Source organism: Equus przewalskii, chromosome 10, assembly GCF_037783145.1.
Source record: "Equus przewalskii isolate Varuska chromosome 10, EquPr2, whole genome shotgun sequence".
Taxonomy (NCBI): domain Eukaryota; kingdom Metazoa; phylum Chordata; class Mammalia; order Perissodactyla; family Equidae; genus Equus; species Equus przewalskii.
This window is the reverse complement of record NC_091840.1, coordinates 17,650,063-17,670,792: the sequence shown is the minus strand read 5'-3', so window position 1 is coordinate 17,670,792 and position 20,730 is coordinate 17,650,063. Positions and strand designations below refer to the sequence as shown.

At 51.6% G+C, this 20,730-nt stretch overlaps 1 protein-coding gene and 1 long non-coding RNA gene across 19 annotated transcripts in view; one reads left to right on the top strand and one right to left on the bottom strand.

Moving 5' to 3' along the window:
• Window positions 1-596: 596 nt before the first annotated feature.
• The window catches only part of MAPT (microtubule associated protein tau), a 102,202-nt gene continuing 82,068 nt past the window's right edge, over window positions 597-20,730 (top strand). For 11 of the 18 annotated variants that reach the window (XM_070560273.1, XM_070560272.1, XM_070560269.1 and 8 more), the window contains exon 1: window positions 1,037-1,372. The gene's annotated coding sequence lies outside the window, so the exon portion shown is untranslated. Of the gene's footprint in view, window positions 1,373-20,730 lie in introns of all 18 variants that reach the window. The other 7 variants (XM_070560280.1, XM_070560278.1, XM_070560271.1 and 4 more) reach the window with 5 other exon arrangements.
• Window positions 17,809-20,547, bottom strand: LOC139073864 (uncharacterized). The gene is made up of 2 exons (XR_011522965.1): window positions 20,434-20,547; window positions 17,809-18,555 (listed from the first exon to the last, which is right to left on the bottom strand). It is a non-coding gene; the product is annotated as an uncharacterized lncRNA (long non-coding RNA).

Genomic DNA, 20,730 nt, shown 5'->3' with positions numbered 1-20,730 from the left:
CTATCATCCACCCAGTGCCCCCAATAATAATATATTGAACCCGTGTGAATAAAACATTTTTAATCATTTGCTTTTTGTATTAAACTATAACATACAATTTTTTTTAAGACTATAGTAAGAGCTATGCAAATTAAAACTGATAGAAGTTCCCATCCCCTAGGACAAGACGGCTGCTCCCACACCCTCAATCGTGTGAAGCCTCCCACCTCCAGAGCTTAAACGAGACGTTGGGGAGCCCCAGCCAAGGCCAGCGGGGGAACTGGGTGACCGGGAGAATGAAGGCCTCCGGTGAGTTTGTCTGAGTTGTGTTATCCGAGGGAGAATCCCCAGCAGGCGCTTAGAAATTCAGATCTCAGACTCTAAAACTTACAGTATAACGGTGTTTCAACAAACGAGGTAAAAATAACTGTCTGTGAAAATGCTCTGCAATGCGATAAGCGCCATTTAAATCTTCGTCTAATTTAAGATTTTATTTTAGAGTGGTCACAGTTAGATAGATTCGAACACTCCTTGTTATAAAAAAAACCTGCACTACCGTATGACAACTGAGTCAGCCTGTTTTGAGTGGATTTGTTAAGAATTCACCTTGGTCAATAACAAAAAAGGTGAAAAGCAAGCAGGTTGAAAGGAAGCAGACGGAGGGAAAGTGATCTCCAACAAGGCGGACCCTTTGGGGAAAGTCGGGAGGGTCAGGGCGTCCGGCTAGCGGTAAGCAGGACGACCTGGGGTTGGCCTTGAGGTGCGGGGGTAACAGACTGGGGAGCCGGCCATGTGGAAACCCGCCAGGGACCTTTCCCAGATAGGACATCATCCCGGGTCGACGGGAAGGAAAGGGGCAGCACATCTGGGGGTGGAAAACCCACCCTCTTTCCGACCACAGAGGGTAACGAAGCCTCCCTGCGGAGGGAGGAGACCCCTCAAACAAGACAAAGGCTCCAGCCGCGGGAGGAGACCCAAAGTGCGCGTGCGCCATAGATCGCGCGTGCGCGTGGCGGTCAGCGCCGGGCCTGGGGCGTGGGGGGAGGGGAGACCCGGGAAGGGAAGCGCCGAGAGGACCGAGGCAGGAGGCAGAGGAGTGCCGAGCGGTGGGGCGCTCGCGCGCGCCCACTGGTGGCCGGAGGAGAAGACGTCCGCGGAGGCCTAGCTGCCCGCCCCTCCCCTGGGGAGGCTCGCGCTCCCGCTGCTCGCGCCTGCGCGCCCGCCGGCCTCGAGAGCGCGCCCTCTCGCTGGTGCGCGCGCTCGCAGTCTCCGACACCCACCAGCTCCGGCACCAGCAGCAGCGTCGCCGCCGCCGCCCACCTTCTGCCGCCGCCACCACAGCCACTTTCTTCTTTGCTTTCCTCTACTGTCCTCGCCCTCTGTCGACTATCAGGTAAGCGCGAGGCTCGGAAATCTGCCTCCCCGTCCGCCCCGCTGCACCCCCATGCCGCCGCCCCTCGCCCCCGCCTCATGAAGTGGGCATTGGTCGGGGGCAATGGTGGGGGCCCCTCCCTGCGCCCGCTGCGCTCCGGGGCTGGTACCGGGCGGTTTGGAAAGGGACCCATGCAAGGGATGCACGCGCGCGTGTGACTGTGTGTGTGTGTTGGGGGGGGGGTCCACAGGACCCGCTTCGCGCGGACCTGGGCACAGGTTGTGCCCGCAGGGTGGGGTGCAGATGGCGGTGACCTGGGGGAAGGGGCTTCTATGCGCTCTCGGTCGCCGCCTTTTGCGGCAATGGGCGTATGTCTATGTGTGTGTGTGGTGGGGGGAGGTTCAATGACGACCCCCGAAACCGAACCTGTTAGCCGATTTCTCTGTCTCGGTTTGCAATCAGCCCTAAGGAAGGTATGGATCAGGTTCTAGAAAAGATGACTCCCTGCCAGCCCCTCCTTACACCTCCCCGGCAGCAATTCCAGCCGGGTTTTCGCTGCCCATGATTTAAGGCGGTGGCCCACGCCCTCCCCGTTTTCCTCCTTCAGAAACCCGCAGGGGACATTTGGGGGCTGGGAGTGGAATCGAGGAGATGGGGAGGGGTCCAGGCGCTGTCACTTTAGTTGCCCTTCCCCCTGCGCGCCCCTGGCACCAAGACTCGAGCAGCGCCGTGCCCGAGACGGTAGTGCGCGGATCCCAATGTGGAGGCTCGGAAAGGCAGGGGTCACCTGGCCTGGCGAGGTGGAAGGACTCGGCAGCGGCCGACCCCTGCTCGCGGGCGCTCACAGCCGCAGCCCGGCACAGACGGACGCGGGGGCTGCAGGTGCATTTCGGGGCGGGCCCCTTTCTCTGCGCTCGGCGCTGTTCGCTCGGCCCCCGGCGTCCGGCGTGAGCGCTCCCTGCCGGAGGCGCGGGGCTGGCGCGCAGGACTCGCCCCTCACTGCGGCAGTGGGTGTGGACCCTGGTGGGCGAGAAGGGGGAGGGTAGGTTGTGCCTCCTCCCACTCCCACCCCCGCTTTTTTTTCCTCTCCGAACGCGAGGTGCCATCTTTTTGCGGTGTGTCACCTCTTTACAGTACCATGCCAAGCCGGGTGGCTGGGTTTCGGAGGACAGGGCCGAGACTGTCATTAAAGGAAAGGAGGGACAATCGGCAATGAAATCTTGGCGTTTTGCTGCTGCAGCCTTGAGCCCCCGGAGCGTTCACCCGGGATCTTCCTCGGGGTCTCGCTGCTTTGTTTGTCGGGCTTACGTGACCTGCGTTGCCAGCCCTGGTTTTTTGGCTTTTATTCTATGAGGGTGTTTAACCAAGGCTCCCGCCCCTCCCCCCGTTTTTCGCCCCTCGTTTCCGAGCCCTTTGTTAGATTTCAGGGCTTGCTGGGGTCGAGGAACTCGAGTCACAGCCCGGGGGGCACGCCTGGAACGGGCGCGGCCCCCCTCCCGCGGGGCCGAAGGGGTGGGATTCGAGGTCTCCGCGCGCTGTGCGGATGGCCGCAGAGGGACGACGCCCCTCCCCACACCCAGAGCTTCCTGGGGGCCACGCCCTACCAGGCTGCAGACCAAGGGTCACCGGCGACCCCCGGGAGGTGGGGGGTAGTTTGCAGGCGGGGCCGCTCTCCGCTTCACGCCCTGTTGCTTCGCCAGGCAGGAGAATGCGAGGAGGGGGCCTGAGGTTTTCTCCGGTGCTGCAGGCCACACCCATTTTTCCCGAGCGGACTGGAAGGGGGGCACTGAGGGGAGGTTGCCATGGAAACCACACGCGTCCGGTGCACGGACTTGGGGGGGGTGCCCCGCCCCTTCCCAGCAGAGATTGAGAATCCTGGGGTAGGCGGGGCCGCGCCCCCTCGGCTTCCTTGGGGGAGACCCCTCCCCGCAAACCCTGAGCCTGTGACTCTTCCCAATTGGCCTCCGGCGGCCGCAGCCGCCCATATAGGCGTTCCTCATGTATTTTTTTTTATTGTGGCCCAATATTATTTCAGAAACGTGCGGGATTTTCACTAAAAAGCCTGAGTTCACCGACGCCCTTGAAACCGGTGGGGAGGGAGTATTGCCGGGGCTGCGGGTACCGACCTCTGGCCAACAAGTCCGAGCTTCGCCCTCCTGCGATGAGCCAGGTCCATGCGGCTTTCTGGTTAATTCTATCGCTGAAAACTGGTGCGAGGACGCAGTTGTGAGAGGGATGAGCATTTTAGGGGCTTAACCATCCACGCGAGCCGCGCCGATTGAGCTGAAGAAATGGCTCGGCTCGGGATCGAGAGCCTGCCTGGGGCCGGGCCGAACCGCCCCGGCTGTGGCTTCGGGGGTCGGAGCCGCGGCGCTGCGAGGCCTCCCTGCGGAGCTGAGCCCGCCGCGGGTGGGTTGCAGGAGAGCCTCAAGGACCGATTCGAGTATATTCTCCTCTCTCTAAAACCCCTTCATAAATCTGGGCGCAGGATCCTGGTTTCAGAGAGCGAGGGTCTCGGAGCGGCCCTGGGAAGCGGAGCTCGCGCTGACCGCGGTGTGGGGCGACGGACCGCGGGCCGAAAGGTCCCCTCCTGTCGGCTGGGCGAAGGGGAGTGCGGCCGGGGCGAGCGCGTTTAGCCCAAAGCCGGGAACAAAGCGCCATCCAGGCCTCCGTGATTTCGCTCCATTTTGAAATGTATTGGCGGTTTGGTGGGGTTCTCGGGTCGGCAAGGCCTGGGGGCTGTTAATGGAGGAACCGCGGGGGCTGGGGGATGGTCCTTCGTGCGCAGATCGGAAACGCCATGCCTGGCTCTGCGCGCGCTTTAACGAAACAGCTTCCCCTCAGATGTCAAGGGATGCAGCGCTTGCGCCCGTGCTCTGACGGTGCAGCGCTGAGCCAGCCGCCGCGCCTGAGGATATGTCCCGGCACGGATCCGAGGGCCATCGTCTCCTGTCCCCGAATCCCCAGCAGGCAGAGGCTCTTGTACGTCCGGGGAGATTCTACTTGGCGTCTGGCGCTCAGGAACCTGTAACTCCATGCCCAGGTTCCCGACTGGTCCGGCTTGGGATGGATGGTGGGACCTGGGACAGCGACTGCCCGGCCCACCCTTCCAAGGCCACCTCGCTCAGCCGGACGGCTTTGAGTTTTCTCTGATCCCCGTCCCTCCAATTGACCCGTCCTGCAACAGAAAGAGAAATGCCTTCTCTACCATAATTAATTAAGGTATTCTTTTGCATTTTAGGATGCTGCTTATGTTTACCACATAAGAATTCCTTATCCATTCCCCCGTCTCCAGACCCTCCCTCTAAACGAATAAATAAATGACACCCCCTTCCCAGCGCGCGGTCGGGAGTGACTCTTCAAGCTAATCAATTCCTTGGCCTGCGTTTGCTTCTCTAACAGGTGTGTTTACTGCAATAACCTGGCTTCAGTCGTGGGTTTGGTCTTCGGACAATTTGGGGGAAGGGTTTCTTGGCTTTGCTGTTTTTGGATGAGTGACAGTCCACGATTGTGTGTCCCTGCCCTGCGCAGACCTCGTCTGCACAGGCCCATTGCAGAAGGGCGTGGCTTTTAAGTGGTTTCCAGTATCAGCTCCCCTGACAGGAACAAAAGAAATGGATTATTCCTTCGAATTGCAAGAAGCAAACTTAGAGTGGGTTAGGTTGAGGCAGGGTCACGTTTATTCCAGTTGGGAAGAGCGCCTTCTGTTGAACACCCCTTTGACCCACGTGCCCTTGATAGGGCAGTGCTGGCCTGGAATGTAATAGGATTGTGGTGCCCTTTGTTTATGCTGAATTTTCCTTCTGCCCTTTTAACATCAGTTCATGAAGCCCATTTGTTGAAAATTTTAGGAAACTGTGTTTTATTCCACCTTTCCTCAGCATTTACGTATATGGTTTGAGTGGCCTTACAGCTGCATGTATTAACAGGTGTTAGTTTCCTGATTAAACACATGATGGTTTTCCAACTAGACTGTCCCTTCTATTCAGTTAGATGGTATCTTCCTTACTCCCACCTTGAAAAAGAATCACTCAAAAGCACAAACACCCTGAGGGGCTTAGTACAGTGCTGGACATCCGATAGGGATGTGGGCCATACTCATCTAAGAAATGAATAAAATGAGGAAATGCAGTTCCAAAAGGTGGTGAAGAGGAAACAGAATGGGAGGAGGGATTTATTCAAGGTCATGGCATCAGGAAGGTTTGGGGACAAATCAAATCCAGTTTGTCCCCCGCTGTGTCCAAATGACACCCAGAAAGCTGCCTGAGCTTCTCAATGCACCACGGCCCTCCCTCCCTTGCCTCCACGTCTTCTGCCTTCCCACTTCCCGGCTTATGGCCCCACTGCCTGGTCCCCACTGCTCACCTCACTGCGTGGGCCAGAAGGGCACAGACACGAGGAAAGGACAGAGACCACACTCCACTCCGGGGGAGGAAGCCCCTGCCCTGCCACCTTTGGGTCGCGTGCTCCACCTTTGCCACATGCTCCTCCTGCAAGAAGGTCAGAAGGATGAAGTTGGGAGACCCCATTTGCCTTTGCTCCTTCCCGTTCCTCCCACCTTGCTTTTCTCATCCTCCCACTTCAGAGACCCCCCTCCCATGCCTCCACATTTCCAGAAATGCCCACCTGACCCACCACTCTGAACTTGACGCCCTAGGTGCTTCTGTCAGTGACGTGGAGCTAGTGTTGGGGAGGCACCTTGGCAGGCATGGGGAAGAGAAGCCCCCAGCCTCACCAGCTGCACTGCAGCAGGGAGAGGAACCCGATGTTCCAGCTGGGACTCCCAGCTGTTTTCCTGTAAAACAGTGGTTCTCAGCCCCTGGGGCTGTGGAGATGTCTAGAGACAGTTTGTATTTTCACAACTGGGGGAGGATGCTACTGGAATCTAGTGGGCAGAGGCCAGGGATGCTGCTAAACATCCTACGAGGCACAGGACAGTCCCGCACATCAAAGGATGATCCAGCCCCAATGTCACTCGTGCTAGTGTTGAGAAGCCCTGCTCTAGAACCGTGGTTACTCTGGCACTGCTATCTTAATAGGGTTCACAGGCACTGAGTGTCTGCTAGGAGGCACTGTTCTAAGTGCTCCCCAGAGGTGATTTCATTTAGTCCTCACAAAAGCCCCCTTGCGTAGTGGGTCCTCTTATTATCTCTGCGTCACTTATGGGGAAACTGAGGTACAGAGAGGTTTAGAAGCTCACTGAAGGTCACACAGCCAGTGAGTGGTGGAGCTGGGTGTCTGGCATTAGACCACTCCCTCTCTCACTACATGTGGGCTTAATAGGCTTTTGTGGGCTAGCCTGGGAACCCAAGCGTGATCTGTAACATTGACCCAGTGGAATATTCTGATTCCAAAACCACTTACTCACAAATGAACATTTGCAAGAGTCTGTAACTGGGGCACAGTGTAAAGCTTGCAATTTCCCTTCTTGCCTTGACACCTGGAACAAAGGACTTCACGTGACCTCTGTGCCTCTGTTTATAAAAAAAAGAGAAAATATCCCGGGGACCCTAAACCTCTTCCCCCAAATCCAGGACTTCAGGATCGCTGTGTCATAGAAAGGAGCAGCTGGGTCTGAGTGGCTCACAGAGGGCTGGAAATCAAGACTGGGGGATCATGACATAGACTCAGCTGTGGTCAGGGTCAAATCACTGAAGTTTTAGGGACCTCGGATCCCCATCTTACATTCTGCACCTCAGAGAGGTTGAAGCTTTGGCAGCCACTGATGGGACCCAGCTCTGTCCCTGTGGGTGTGAGATGAGTTGGGCAGGCAGACGAAGGACCTCATGCAAGAATCTCAGGTCTCCCTTGGCAAAGGTGGGCCTGGAGGCCTCTCTTGCATCTTGGGGCCCAGGCTCTGCAGTAAATATTCCATTATACTGTGGTATTGAAAGACTGCCTGGAATCCTCCGTCCACAGGATCACTGCCATCCACCCAGGCGAAGGTGCGAGGCGGCCGCAATTCAGCCGCCTCCTGAAACTGCCTGTGTGGACGATGGGACGTAAACCATACACACCCGTCTCGCCCCTCCTACCTTGCTGAAGGGGTTGCTGTCCAAGAATTCTTTTCCTGTCTCCAGGCGCCGTGCTGGTGCCACCTCTGCCAGGTTCCTTTCCAGCACATATGGCCCCGATCTGAGTGTGGGAAGGCAGTGTGAGGCTGGCTCAGGATGGTTTTTGAGCTTTTTGGTTCTTTGATTGGGAAACGTTCTGTAGCTGTGCAGATGGAATAGGCTTCCACTAAATGCAAACGTGAATGACTTCCAGGTGGATTATCTTAAGTTTTTGGCTTTGTTGGTATTTCGATGGGCTCTGTGCTTGCCTCAATCAGAGACACTATAGAATTCATCCCCAAGAAATGTATTTGTGCCTCAGCTATTCAAGGAGGGTCTGTGAGTGCCTTGAGGGTAGTGTCCTGCAGGTAGAGGCGTTAGGTTTGGCCTAATGGTAAGGGTGTGAGCTTGAACCAGATCTCCTGGGCGCAAATCCCAGCTCCTCCACTCAAGGGGGACCTCAGCCATGCTGTTGAGCCTCTTGGAGGGTTTTTTGTTGTCTGTAACTTGGGGTCTGACCGTACCTCTTTCACAGGCTGCTGTGGGTTTAAACGGGTGATGCAGTGCTTGGCCCAGGCCCACAGTAACTGCTCAGGGAGCGGCTCACAGGCAGCAGCCGCTGGATCGACACCTGTGACTGGATGAACGTGCAAGGCGGCTAGTGGCCCTGGTGACAGAATCAGCTGGAACAGATAAATCGTTACACTGAGTAGGGGTCAAGATAGAAGAGGGCAGCTGCCCAGCTCATCTGGAACCAGGCGCTGTTGTTTGGGTGGGTCGGATCCCCCCAGAAGATTGCACACACCCATGTTTAAATGTACACACAGAACTCTTGTCACGGGTAAGCAGTGACTTCCCACCTGTTGTCCCGGCTTCTGTCCTCTTCCTTCCTGAAACCCACTCCACACCAGGAATAGACCGCGCATTCTCCACACCAGCCTGAGCCGAACCACCCCCCTCCCACCATCCTGGGGCTGGTGACCTGGCTCAGTGTGTTGGGTTCAGAGATCTAAGTAGTTTACTCATTGAATAAACAGTGAGCACTGATGAGATTGAGAAATAATGGAAGCAGTGGAAGGCCGTGGAGAAGAGACTTTACAAATAAAATAATTAAACAGAGTGTTGAAGTTGGTGAGCTGGCAGGCAGGCTTCATGGTGGACAGCTGAGAGTGAAGTAGAAAAACATTAAATAAAGTAAACTCAGCATATTCTTAGTCCGGGGAACTCCAAGCATCTACTAAGGATAGTCATATCTGAATTAATAAATTCAGTTTAAGAAGTCTTCTTATCCGTGAAATGAAGACTGAGAGTCATAATACATCGGTTTAAAAAAAGTCATTAAATCAGAAAATTGTAAAAAATGATACATGTGTATTTCAAACATTTTACTTTAACTTAAACCAGATACATGCACATTTATCGCCCCCTCTTTTGGTAGAGAGCCCAGGCCTTCTCTTGATCTTTGGCTCCGCTGGTTGGAATTCATTGTCCTTTTGGCATAAGCCGTACTCGTAATGCACTGTCTAGGACTTCCCATTTCAGTTTCTTAGAACAAGGACTTACACTGCTGAGTAATCAGAATGCAGAATCCCTCTAGAGTTTTACTGTTTTTCTCATGATCTTTAATATCCCATTTGACAGTAAAAAATTACTCACCTTTATGAAGTCTTTCTAAAGCATTCAACTTGATTTTCTTAAAATCAATTAATAATTTTAAGAGTTCGTGTTTCATTTAGCACTTGCACTTGGTCAGTTTGCACCTTGTTTAGGTTATGTGGTTATTATAACAAGTATGTTGGACCTAGAAGGTTGGCTGTGGTAGGAGGAGGCCTTGGCTGTGGACATCAGGCCCTGTGGGCCTAGCCTTGAGTATTTGCAGTCCTTCATTTCTGCTTCTTGAATGGTGTCTGAGGGCCTGCTGTTGAGACCTTTGTATTAAGTAAGTGGGGGCATCTTCCTCCTATCTCTACGCCTGTCTTCCAGGCCCAGGAGGACACTTTGAATTCATTCACCAAGAATCCCAGCTGCAGGAGGTGTTGCAAAATTCTCCCCATGGGGGGCTGGCCCCGTGGCCGAGTGGTTAAGTCCGTGCGCTCCACTGCAGGCAGCCCAGTGTTTCGTTGGTTCGAATCCTGGGCACGGACATGGCACTGCTCATCAAACCACGCTGAGGCAGCATCCCACATGCTACAACTAGAAGGACCCACAACGAAGAATATACAACTATGTACTGGGGGACTTTGGGGAGAAAAAGGAAAAAATAAAAAATCTTTAAAAAAAAAAATTCTCCCCATAGGACTCAAAATAAATTTAAATTCCCTTTACTGAATTAACTCCCCTTAGTGAAGGAATTTTAGATCAAGGTCCAATAATTAAAAAACTGTTTTAAGTCAGCAAGTTAGAATTAAATCTGAAGCCATTGATAATGATGTTTCATTCATGGCCCTCCCTTTGGTCCTGTCTGTTCCACTGCTAAATCAGGCATCAAAGTGAGAAGGAACATAAATTATCTCTGGTCCCAGCTGCTAGTTTTCCTTCCAGCCTATGGCCCAGTCTTCTGGTTTCCTGGGAAGGCTGGGTGATGCTCTCTCGGGACCTAGTCCGCAGTTGTACAACACACTTTCATCCTCGTGTCCTCCTCCCCAGGACACCAAGGGTATTAGAAGACCCCTGGGTCCATAATTGCCTGTCATGTGATCTACAGCCAACACAGAAGGCCAAGAAAGAAGTGCTAAGAAGGACCGATTTGTGGACAGCTCCTCCCCCTGAATTAGAACCAGTGGTCTAAACTGCGTGTCAACTTCTCTGTCCTGGATCAAAGCCAGTTCTGCCATTGATTTACAGCTCGTTTCAGAGGTGCTTATTTCTAGTTGTTCTTAATTGGATGGTGGCACCGAACCATTGTCTTACTTCGCTCCCCCTCCCATGGCCTGCCCCTCAAAAAGGGGTGCTTAGTGGATAATTAATAATCTAAAGCCAAATCCTCAAATGCCCAAGGGAGGGTTACAATCTAAAGAACCTCCTTGGTTTAAAATAATGTACATATAATGTTATATGTAATATATATTTATATAAACATAAAATATATTTAAATGTGAATACTCATTACCTTGTTGGTTGTATGTCTAGATTTTTCACATTGGATTTGCTGAAAACCTAAACAGCTTTCAACTTTCGTATTGATAATATATCATCAGAATTTAAATCAATGTATGTTAATAAGCTGAGCAAAGGTTGTACATACGGATGGAATAGTTGCCTATAAACGTGCTAATTGGGGTATGGTAATAATTGTGGTGTAGATTCGTACGAACTTGTCCCTTTCAAAGCTGCCCATGGCCAAGAATCTCCAGGAATCTCGAAGAGTCACTCGCCCTCCTGCCATCCATCTTCTGTCTTGTCTTCTCCCTCAGGACAGGGACATTCTATGCTGGCCCTAACCCGCGGTACAGCGCTTCAGCTTCTGCCTCTGCTGTCACCATGAGGCAGCTTAGAAATGAAGGATTTCGCAGAACATCCCTAAATCCGCTCGAATAATGGAGTGATCATTCACAGACTCACCTGAACCTTCTTTAAACCTGTTTAATCTTTTCCCCGGGGTTAATCCCGTGGGGATACCATACCTCCTGGGCGTCTTTCCTCTGGGTTCAGTTCTTCCTTCTTTGGTTCTGAACTCCTCCCTGCTTGGCATCACAGCAGTGATGGCTATGCTCTGTTCCCTGCAGAGTGTTAATAAAAACTGAATTAATTGAAATAAATCCCTTTCAATGTCACTAAAGTGCTATAGATAATTGTGAACCAGTGTTTGATGTTTGATGGGAAATGCAGGATAAACAATTTTTTTAACTGATAGGATTCATGTCATAAATTGCCAATCTGGGCCAAATTAGAAAAAAAAAATCTTTAAAAAAGATCTCCGTATCATTTATTGCTGACAAGACTGAATTCCAGAAGGTAGCCACCCCAATTTTGTGGGCCTCTGTCATCACCTGCTGCTTGGGCTTACCAAGCCCTGAATTTAATTGCAACCTTCCTGTTTACCAACTGAGAGACCTGTGGCAAAGACTAAGACTTCCCATACCTCCATTTTTCCATCTGTCAAATGAGGATCATGTGCTCTCCCTTCTCAGAGTAGAGAATAGCTCGTCTCTCTTCTCACTGAGTAGTCACAGAACAGAAATAAAACAATGTATGGGAATTCCTGGAGCTTCTCAGGAGATGAGTGTCACAGGGAGGCAGGACACCTCTCGGGAGGCGCAGTCAGGTGCCCGGTCTGAAGTCTCTCGAGCTGAGTGGAGCCTGCCGCCTGAAATAGTCGGCTGCCTGCTGCCACCTCGCTCCCTTAGAGCCAGCCAGACAGTGCAGGCTGGTTCCCAAGGGTGAACACCTGCCGGGATGGGTGGACACATGGCCACAGTCCAGCCTGTCCTGTCTTGTCTGTCCCTTCTTTGGAGCAGAGGCCTAAAGCCAGGGTGTAGGACAGTGCGGGGGTGGGGGGCCTTTAGCGTAACCTCAAGTGATATCTTGCCCGTGCATGTGCCAGCGTCTCCGGAGAGGGGCTGGGACTTGCCTGGCTTCTGTCGTGACCCTTGGATGGAACTTCCTGGGAGCCTTTCTGTTTCCTTGGGGTCTCAGTTTCCTCCTAATCAGACGGGGATTTGGTGCAGAATCACATTCTCATCTTGCCCAGCGGCAGCCTCTTCCCACCACTCACGTTTAGCGGTGTATTGGGAATTGATTAAGGCCAGAGTGATTAAATTAAAGGCTGGAGTTGGCTTTGATGGTATAATATTCTGATGGCTCTTCGGTGGTGAGAGTCTCATTAACTGAACCACTTGCACTTGGAATTTGAGTTGAGCTGGAGCTGGGCTACTGTCTCTCGACCTTTGCCCTGGGAATGGAGGGTGTCTCATGGGCCTGGGTGGTGGGAAGTGTTTCAGGGCATGTGTGTCGCCCCACCCTGACGACAGCCCAACCGCTTGACGACCCTGGGGCTGACCTTGAGCGCTGAGTGTCAAGTGGCCCCACATCTTCAACCCTTGCTTACCCTGCTCTCTCTAAAGACGCCCTCATTATACCCTGTTCCCCTCCACTTTGGTCACTGGAACCAGCCATCTTCCAGTCCCCACGTGGCAGACCTTGAAGTCTTCAACTCTTCTTCCTCCACATCCTGGAACAGAGCTAACCATCAGTTTCTTCCTCCCAGAATCGCCTGGATTTGCCCCCCTTCCCAGGCCCGTGCTCACCAGTGCTAAAAGGAGGTTAGGCCTTATCACCTCGCCCTTGGATCATTATATGGGAACAATAATAAAGCATTCCCAATTTCAGTTCCAAAATTCACATCCAACCCATTTTTCAGACAATTGCCAAATTCTTCCTCCCAGAGCAGCCTTGTCATCTGCTCTGGCCTTGTCTAAGCACAAGTCCGTGACTGGGTTCTCTGTCCCTTGCTAAGCCAAACCCCATCTGGCACTGCCTGCCCAGGTCCCCATACCTCTGCCTCCCTGTCCAGTCCCACTGCTGGCCAGCCTGTCTCCTCGGTCCTTAATAGACATCATGCTCTCTCTGCCGCTTGCTCACCCATGGTACCCTCTCCCAGCCTCCCCGTTTCAGTCACCCTGACCTCCCCCAGTCTCTGTCCTCCCTGAAGCCTTCCCTGGCTTTTGTGCTCAGGAAGAGCTGGCAGCCTCTGCACTGTTCATCTCTCCCCAGTCACCAGCACTGCACGGGTTAACGTGTAATTGTTTCCCTCTTGCCTTGCTGTGTGTGCAGGTCTCATCTCCCTGTGGGCTGTACCTCCTCTGAGTGCAAGGCTTGTCTCTTATATGGCTTTCCTGCTCCCTTGGGTGTCTTGCCTGGTCACAGAGCAGGGCACATACGTAGCTCAAAATAATTACTCTTGAGGGGCTGGCCCCGTGGCCGAGTGGTTAAGTTCGCGCGCTCCGCTGCAGGCGGCCCAGTGTTTCGTTGGTTCGAATCCTGGGCGCGGACATGGCACTGCTCATCAAACCACGCTGAGGCAGCGTCCCACATACCACAACTAGAAAGACTCACAACGAAGAATATACAACTATGTACTGGGGAGCTTGGGGGAGAAAGAGGAAAAAAAATAAAAAATAAAATCTTTAAAAGAAAATAATAATTACTCTTGATTCATGCAGTTGGATGCTAATAAATCAAACAGGCTGACATCAGATGAGTTTTACCTGTTTAAATAATATAAGTTCTCTACTTACTAGTACACGGTTCTGTTGCTCCATATACTTGAAAATAAAAATCACATTTCCTTTAAGATATTCTATAATTGTTGCTTTGCCCTACTTCAGACCAACTTAACACACTCCCTGTTGGTCTAGATTGATTTTACTGTGTGAAGAGGCTGATAATAATGGAAGTAGCAGGTTGCATTTATTTTACTAAAAACATTGCCTCATTTAACCCTCACTCCCCCGCCAGGTAGGGATTATCATCCTCATTTTGCAGAGGAGCAAACTGAGGCCCCGAGATTTCACAGCTGGGGAGGGGGCCGGAGCGTGCTTTCCCTGCCCCCTGTGCCTTCCTGCCTCTGCGCCCGCTGCGCCTCCACTCTGGTTCCACCATCCAGGCCAACAGACATGTCTTTAGTACTAATGACCGGAGAAGCTGTGCCCTCAGCTCCTATGAATGGATCGTGGGTAACATGAGCCTGGAGAAAGTATGTTAAACCGAAAGCTAGCCGCTAAACTGGGCTCCTGCTTCATGTCGCCGGTGACGGCAGAACCAAATTTAGCGTCCTGGGCAGGTCCACGCTTATCAGGTAGAGAAGCTCATTTTATTTCCAGCTCATACAAAGCATGAAAAACGTTCTCACCCACCGCACTTCCATGGAGGGTATGTGTGACCGATGGCTGGAAATTGTGGCCAAGAGGAGCCCAGTGTGTGAACTCAGGGAAGATGATGTTCAGGTTCCCAGGCAGTGTCTACGGGAAGAAATGGAATTCAGAAGGGTGGGTTCCCTGAGCAAGGCAGGCAAGCAAGCCCCTGCTGTTAGGGAAAAGGGTCACAGTGTGGGGGGTCAGCCTGCGTCCCCCAGCCTCCTGCGGTACTGCCCATCCCCTTTACTCAACAATCCACTTTACTTCCCCCATGTCTACAGCACTGTGGCCCGCACTCCAGGAGCAGAAGCACGGGGAGTGATGGGGAGCCGAGAAGCGAGGGGCTCACACAGATGAGGCTGGGGTTATGCATACTGCATTACTAGAATCTGCAGCCTCACTGGGCTCTCTTATGGTATTGAAATACGTTTCCCACAGCCACTCTTCCATCTAACTAAAACAAGAGTCAGTTCTCAGTTCTCTTCTTGCCTCTCACCTTCTCCCCCAACCTTTTTTAAAAACCCACCGACTATAAAGCCTGGATACCGTATATAAGAGCCCGCCCAAGAGTCTGTTTTGTTGGATTTGGGGTGCTGGGTGGGCAGGGATCATTTCAGTCTATAAATTGTATTTAGGGTGAGTAGTTCTTCAAGAAAATTCTTAAAAGCACCCCAACCTGACGGAACTGGAGGAACATTGTTGGTCTCGGCACTGAACACAGGCCTGCTGAGCTCCCGTGGATCCAGGCGTGAGCTGCGGGGTGTGCACACAGCCCTGGATGCAACTGAGGACCATAAGGATGCTGGGCAGGGGCAACTCTCTCAGTCGCCCAGTGGACAGCCCAGGGCATGCTGGCCGCATCTGTGCCCCCGGGCGCAGGGACCTCATCGTCAAGGGCTATGGCCACACAATGGACACCGGATCCCACATCACTGGGTCTCCACTACTGAGTCTCCTGGGATTGCCACCCTCTGGTGGAACAAACTCTGTCCCCAGTGGGCCCAAAGTTTACAAAGAACGCTTGGGACAGCCTGGCTTTCTGGATACATTAATATTGTTCTAATTTGGACTAATTAGGGAATGGTCAGTCTCAATTAAAAATCTGAGCTACTTTAATGCTCTTATTTGGACATCAGCCTCTAGGTGTTTGGGAGAGGGGAGTGGCATGGGAGCACTTTAAACACAGGCACGGGGGTGGCCCCACATTCGGGTAGCTACATGGGGTGATCTCAGGATGCTGCGAGATCTCCTCATTCCCCAAATTACTAACAAGCAGGTAGTACTTTACTGTTGACGTTATCTCCTTTAATTCTTGACACGAACCTGTGAGTTAAGAACAGATTAGGAAACTGAGGTTCAGGGAGGTTACGTGATGCCTGAAACCACATGGCTAGTCTGAGGCCGACAGGGGATTCGAACAGGCGACAACTTCTGCTTCTCAAGCCTGGGCTGCTGCTCTCCAGGGCAAGCTTCACCTGGCTTTTCCATTCATTAGCCTGAGGGGTCCTGCTGTTTGTTAAACTGCCAGTGCCTGGGCAAGGGGGAAACAGGAGACGCTGCTCTCTTTCTCCCAAGGACAAAGGAAAAAGTTTTGGATTTTTTTTTTTTTTTTTTTTTTTGATAGGGCAGAGACCTGGAATTTCTACCTTGAGGTCTTATACCTTACGATACATAAATGAACAGATTCCTTTTTCCTCTTAAAAAAACCCTCTTCAGCATAAGATGTATTTGGGGGAGAGGACATAATTTGTGTGCATTCCCTGTGCCCTAGGAATGGGGAGCAGGAGGCAGCCACAGGTGAAGGGAGAGATGACTGAGTCAGGCAGCCCTGCTCTGGGCTGAACCGGTGGGCTTGCCCTGCCAGGTCTCCCAGGAGGTGGAGGCCCCAGAGTGTGACTGCTGGGGCCAGAGGACTTGTCTCCCCATCACCCCCATTTCCAGGGATCCAGAAGACCTGGAAAAAGGAAAAATCTCCATCATGTTAAGGCAGACCTGGCTAAGTAACACATTTTGTAATGCAAGTTATTTTTTCCGTAACTATAGGCTAAAAATGGTTGCTAGAATTTAAAGATAATTAGTGAATTAGTTGGGTTTCTCTCTATACCACTAGTCTCTAAGCAAATTGATTAAAATTTTCTGCTTTTACCTTAGTAGCACCCATTATTTTGTGGTTAATTTCCACAACTTTATCTGATTCCACTATTTGGGGCTTCCCCAGGGAACCACGCTCCCTAAAGCATCCATCTGTTGGGCGATGTTTTATTCATCTTTGTATCCTTAATGCCTGGCACGGCACATGGCACATTCTGTAATTGTTTAGTGACTGAATAAATGGGTAAGTGAATTCAACACTGATTAAAACTTAACGCCTTTCTTAAAGAGAGTTGAGAACAGAAAGGGGAACAGGTACGTAACTTGTATGTTTGTTCATCCTTCTCCTTTCCTGGAGGGTGGAGGGGTACAGGTCTGCATTTGGAGTTTCCAGTGCCAAAAATGGAAATGCATGCACTATTTGTCATAACCTTTTAAAAAGTTAAATCTTCAGATCAATCCAAACCTTTAGATTCTCCTGAAAACTGGAATGCCACTGTATATCATGAGCCCCACTTCAGAGACAACAGATTTTGATGATGAGACTTGAGTCTCTGGCCTGGTCCCCATGCACATACCAGGAAGGGTGGTGAGCAGCTGAAGACACACCGTTTCAGTCCCTGCCATCTCAAGAGGCTCAGGCTCAGGCAGTGCTGTCAGAATTAGCAAAGTAAAACAGAGGATGCCTAGTTAAATTTGGATTTCAGATGAACAATAAATTTTTTTTTAGTATAAGTATGGTAGTCAATATAATGTCCCCCAAAGATACCAGCTCCTAATGCCCAGAACCTGTGAATGTGACTTTATGCAGAAAAACGGTCTTTGCAGATGGGATTAAATTAAGGATCTTGGGATGAGATTGGCCTGATTTATCTGAGCAGATCCTAGATGCAGTCGCATGTATCTTTAGAAGAGCAAGGCAGAGAGATCAAAAACATGGCAGAGAAGACGACGTAATGATGGAGGCAGACATTGCAGTGATGTGGATGCCAACAACCACCAGAAGCTGGAAGGGGCAAGCAAAGGATTTTTTCCTAGAGCTTCCAGAGGAAGCACGGCCCTGCCAACACCTTGATTTTGGCCCAGTAATACTGATTTTGGATTTTTGACCTCCAGAGCTATGAGAGAATAAATATCTGTTGTTTTAAGCAACTCAGTTTGTGGTAATTTGTCACAGCAGCCACAGGAAACTGATAAGTATGTTTCAGGCAATCTTTGGGACATACGCTAAAAAATTATTTGTTGTTTATCTGAAATTCAAATTTAACTGAGCGTCCTGTATTTTATCTGGCAACCCTAATTTCTAGGGCTAAAGAAAGGGACTTTTGAAATTTGCAAGAAAACTGGTTGAGGCTGTCCGAAAGTGGACTTCCTTATGCTAGGAGTCTTTGTAAGCACAGTTCAACTGAACCGATTTGAACTTTACTAACTACCCTCCGGACAAAAGAGGGGGCAATTAGACAGGTGTTAATGATTTATTCTTTCAGCAGACATTTGAGCATGTCCTATAAAACAGAAGCTCAGTATAAGGGTGCAGGAGTTAGCTATTAATCGCATATATCTAGGCGAGGTTACAAACCATTCCAGATAAATCACGTGAAATAGTGCCATTAACAGAGCTCGAAGGATTCTGCAGTGCATTTCTGATACCTGAGCTGCCCCTGGGAATCTTGTACCCTCTCACTGCAGGGTGGTGGGGCCCAGCAGGACAGCTGGGTAACTCCTGGTTGCTGAAGGAAAGGACTTTACAGCAGATCTGAAAGGGAGCTGCGGGCGGAAGATGTTGCAGGAACAAGCTGGCTCTGGAGGAGCCAGGAGGAGCTTTCCATGGAAGCAGATGCAAAATGTCTTCATCATTTCCTGTCGCATCATGCTCTAAGATGAGTGGGACAAGGGGCAAATGTTACAGACAGACATGGCGTACTCTCCCATGCAAAGAGGGCTGCCCCTCGTCGTGTGCCGGGACATCAGTCTTGTAGGCTCGGGCTCCACGCAGGGCTGCGTTGCCACTTTCGTTGCTGTGTTGCTGAGGGTTTCTATCGTTGGGCTCTCTGCAACCTGAACATCCCTGGACCCTCGGGCTTTTAATGATGGTCTCAGAATCCACAGTGTTAGAGCTTTAAGTGACCTTGGGTCATCCAGAACAGACAAGGGGTCCTAGGACACACCAGAACTGCCCCCAGATGCTTTACCAAAATATCCATGCCTGGGAAAGAGAAAACAGGTAGTTTACAGGAAAAAAAAAAAAAAGAAAAACTAGGGGTGGGGGCCTAAACATGAAAAGATACTTGACATCACCCATAATAAAAAGACTGCTGAGAAAACCACAGCGAGATGCCACTGTTCATGGATCAGATGGCAGGGATCCAGGGGGGTGGTAACCCACGCCGGCTGGGCTGTGCTCCCAGTGGGAATGGAAAACCACCAACTCTGCAGAGAAATGTGGCCCGTAAATCAAATGCCCTTTGGCAAAGCATTGCTGCTTCTGAGAATTTACCCCTTTCTATATGAGCAAAGGCATATATATGGGATTCACTGGGGAATTGTCTGTTATGCAAAAGTCTAGAAATAATTGGTATGGAACTGGTTAAATATAGTGTGGCCCCAAATCAATGCAGTGGGTCCAGACGACTGCTGTGGTTGTTCCCTCAGATGCCTTGTTAAGTGAGGAACAAGGTGCGTATCGTGTGTTCCCACTTGTGTGACCGGAGGGAGAGTGCGTGTGAATGAGTGCGCATATATGGAGCCTGACTCTGGAAGGAAAGATGAGAATCAGGTTTTGATGGTGGCCTCTGGGGGGAGAAATTGGGGGTGGGGCAGGAGACTTCTTCACTCTACTCATTTCTGCTATTAGTTTTTTTTGCCATGTGCATATATTACCTTTACTTTTTTTTTTTTAAGATAAATTCATATGTAGGCTCAGGCCCTAGCATACTTCAAAAGGATAAAAGTATCCGGCAGAACGTTCTTTCAAAGGCTTTCCAGGTGATGCAGGCGTGCATGACACCCCGTGATAGAGGAGCTCACATCTGGCCTCGCCCTCTCATTGCACGGAGGGGACTGAGGCTCTTTTACCACGCCTTTGTGGGCGAGCCTGGGCACTTCGCTGCCTTAGACAGAGGAACCTTCCAGATGAGCTGTAGGAGTAGAACTTAGCAGGGGCACACACAGCATGTGTGTGAAGCGTATATAAAGTGTGTAATTGAACAGAGGGCACCTTTCGGAGTCCCTTGGAAGCAGAGGTGGGTGGGGGAGGGGGACAAGGGGAGGCCAGCTACCGTGTTAACTGTCTGATCCTTGTCGTGGTTTATGACAACCCAGACTAGCCCCATGAGCCACCCTGGTCCCCACAGTGCCTGGTAACCTGCATTCCAAGTGAGAACCCCTTGGGCGCATTTCCCTGTGGCCAGGCTGGGCAATGCAGCACTTTATGATTTTAATACCTAATCCTTTTATGTCAAAAACAACCTCAACACTATTTTTTCTCTTAGTCCTTTCACACAAATGACCTCGTTTCATCCTCCCAGCCACTCCAAGCTCAGTGCACTTCCTGTCCGGAAGGGGAAGAAATGGAAGCTTTGGTTCTAGGTTCTTCCATGCTAGAACTTGGGCCCCTCAGCGGTGGGGACTCGGCGTGACCCTCTCTGGTCTGAGCCCTGCCTTGGGGCAGGGGAACCGCTGCCTGTCTCTTCTGGAGCAACCACCCCTGCTCCACAGGCCTTCCAGGGTTCCCCCAGAATCCCCCACGTTGCCTGAAGCATGAGAGCACAGCCCCGAGACCCTGCTCTTCAGGGGCGCTCCCACACCCAGAGGAGCAGCAGTCCTCAGAGCCGTTCCAACCAGCCCTCCAAGGGCCTCGTTTCCGTTTTCGTTACCGTGCTGTCCCGTGGGCTCGCTCCGGAGGGGCTGATGGGCACGGCCACGGCAAGAGTGTTAGTTTCCCAACCCCAGGCCAGAGCATCTCTCACTGTTAGCTAGGTAAAGGTCACTCCGCTTGGCCTGTAGGATCCTGAACTCCCAGAACCCTGGAGGTGGAAGAACCCCCCAGAGGGCCCCTGGTCCCACCTCCCACCCCTGCCCGAACCTCCTCTTCTGCCTTCCTGACAGAGTCACTCCAACTTCCCCCCATGATGGCTCCCGGCTTCATCACCATCTGGCAAGGGGACTGGAGGGGAGGAAGGGACCTTCCTTCTCCCCACACCTACCCTGCTTTGTGAGGTCACCCTGAGAACAGTCCACAGAGGTGCCAGCACAAGGCGTTAAGCACCACAAGTTTGGCATTGTAACAGATGCCCGAGCCACTTGAGAAATGAGGTGAAAGCCCAGAGAGGTGAAGTGACCTCCTCAGAGTCACACAGTGAGTTCATGGCAAAGCTGGGCT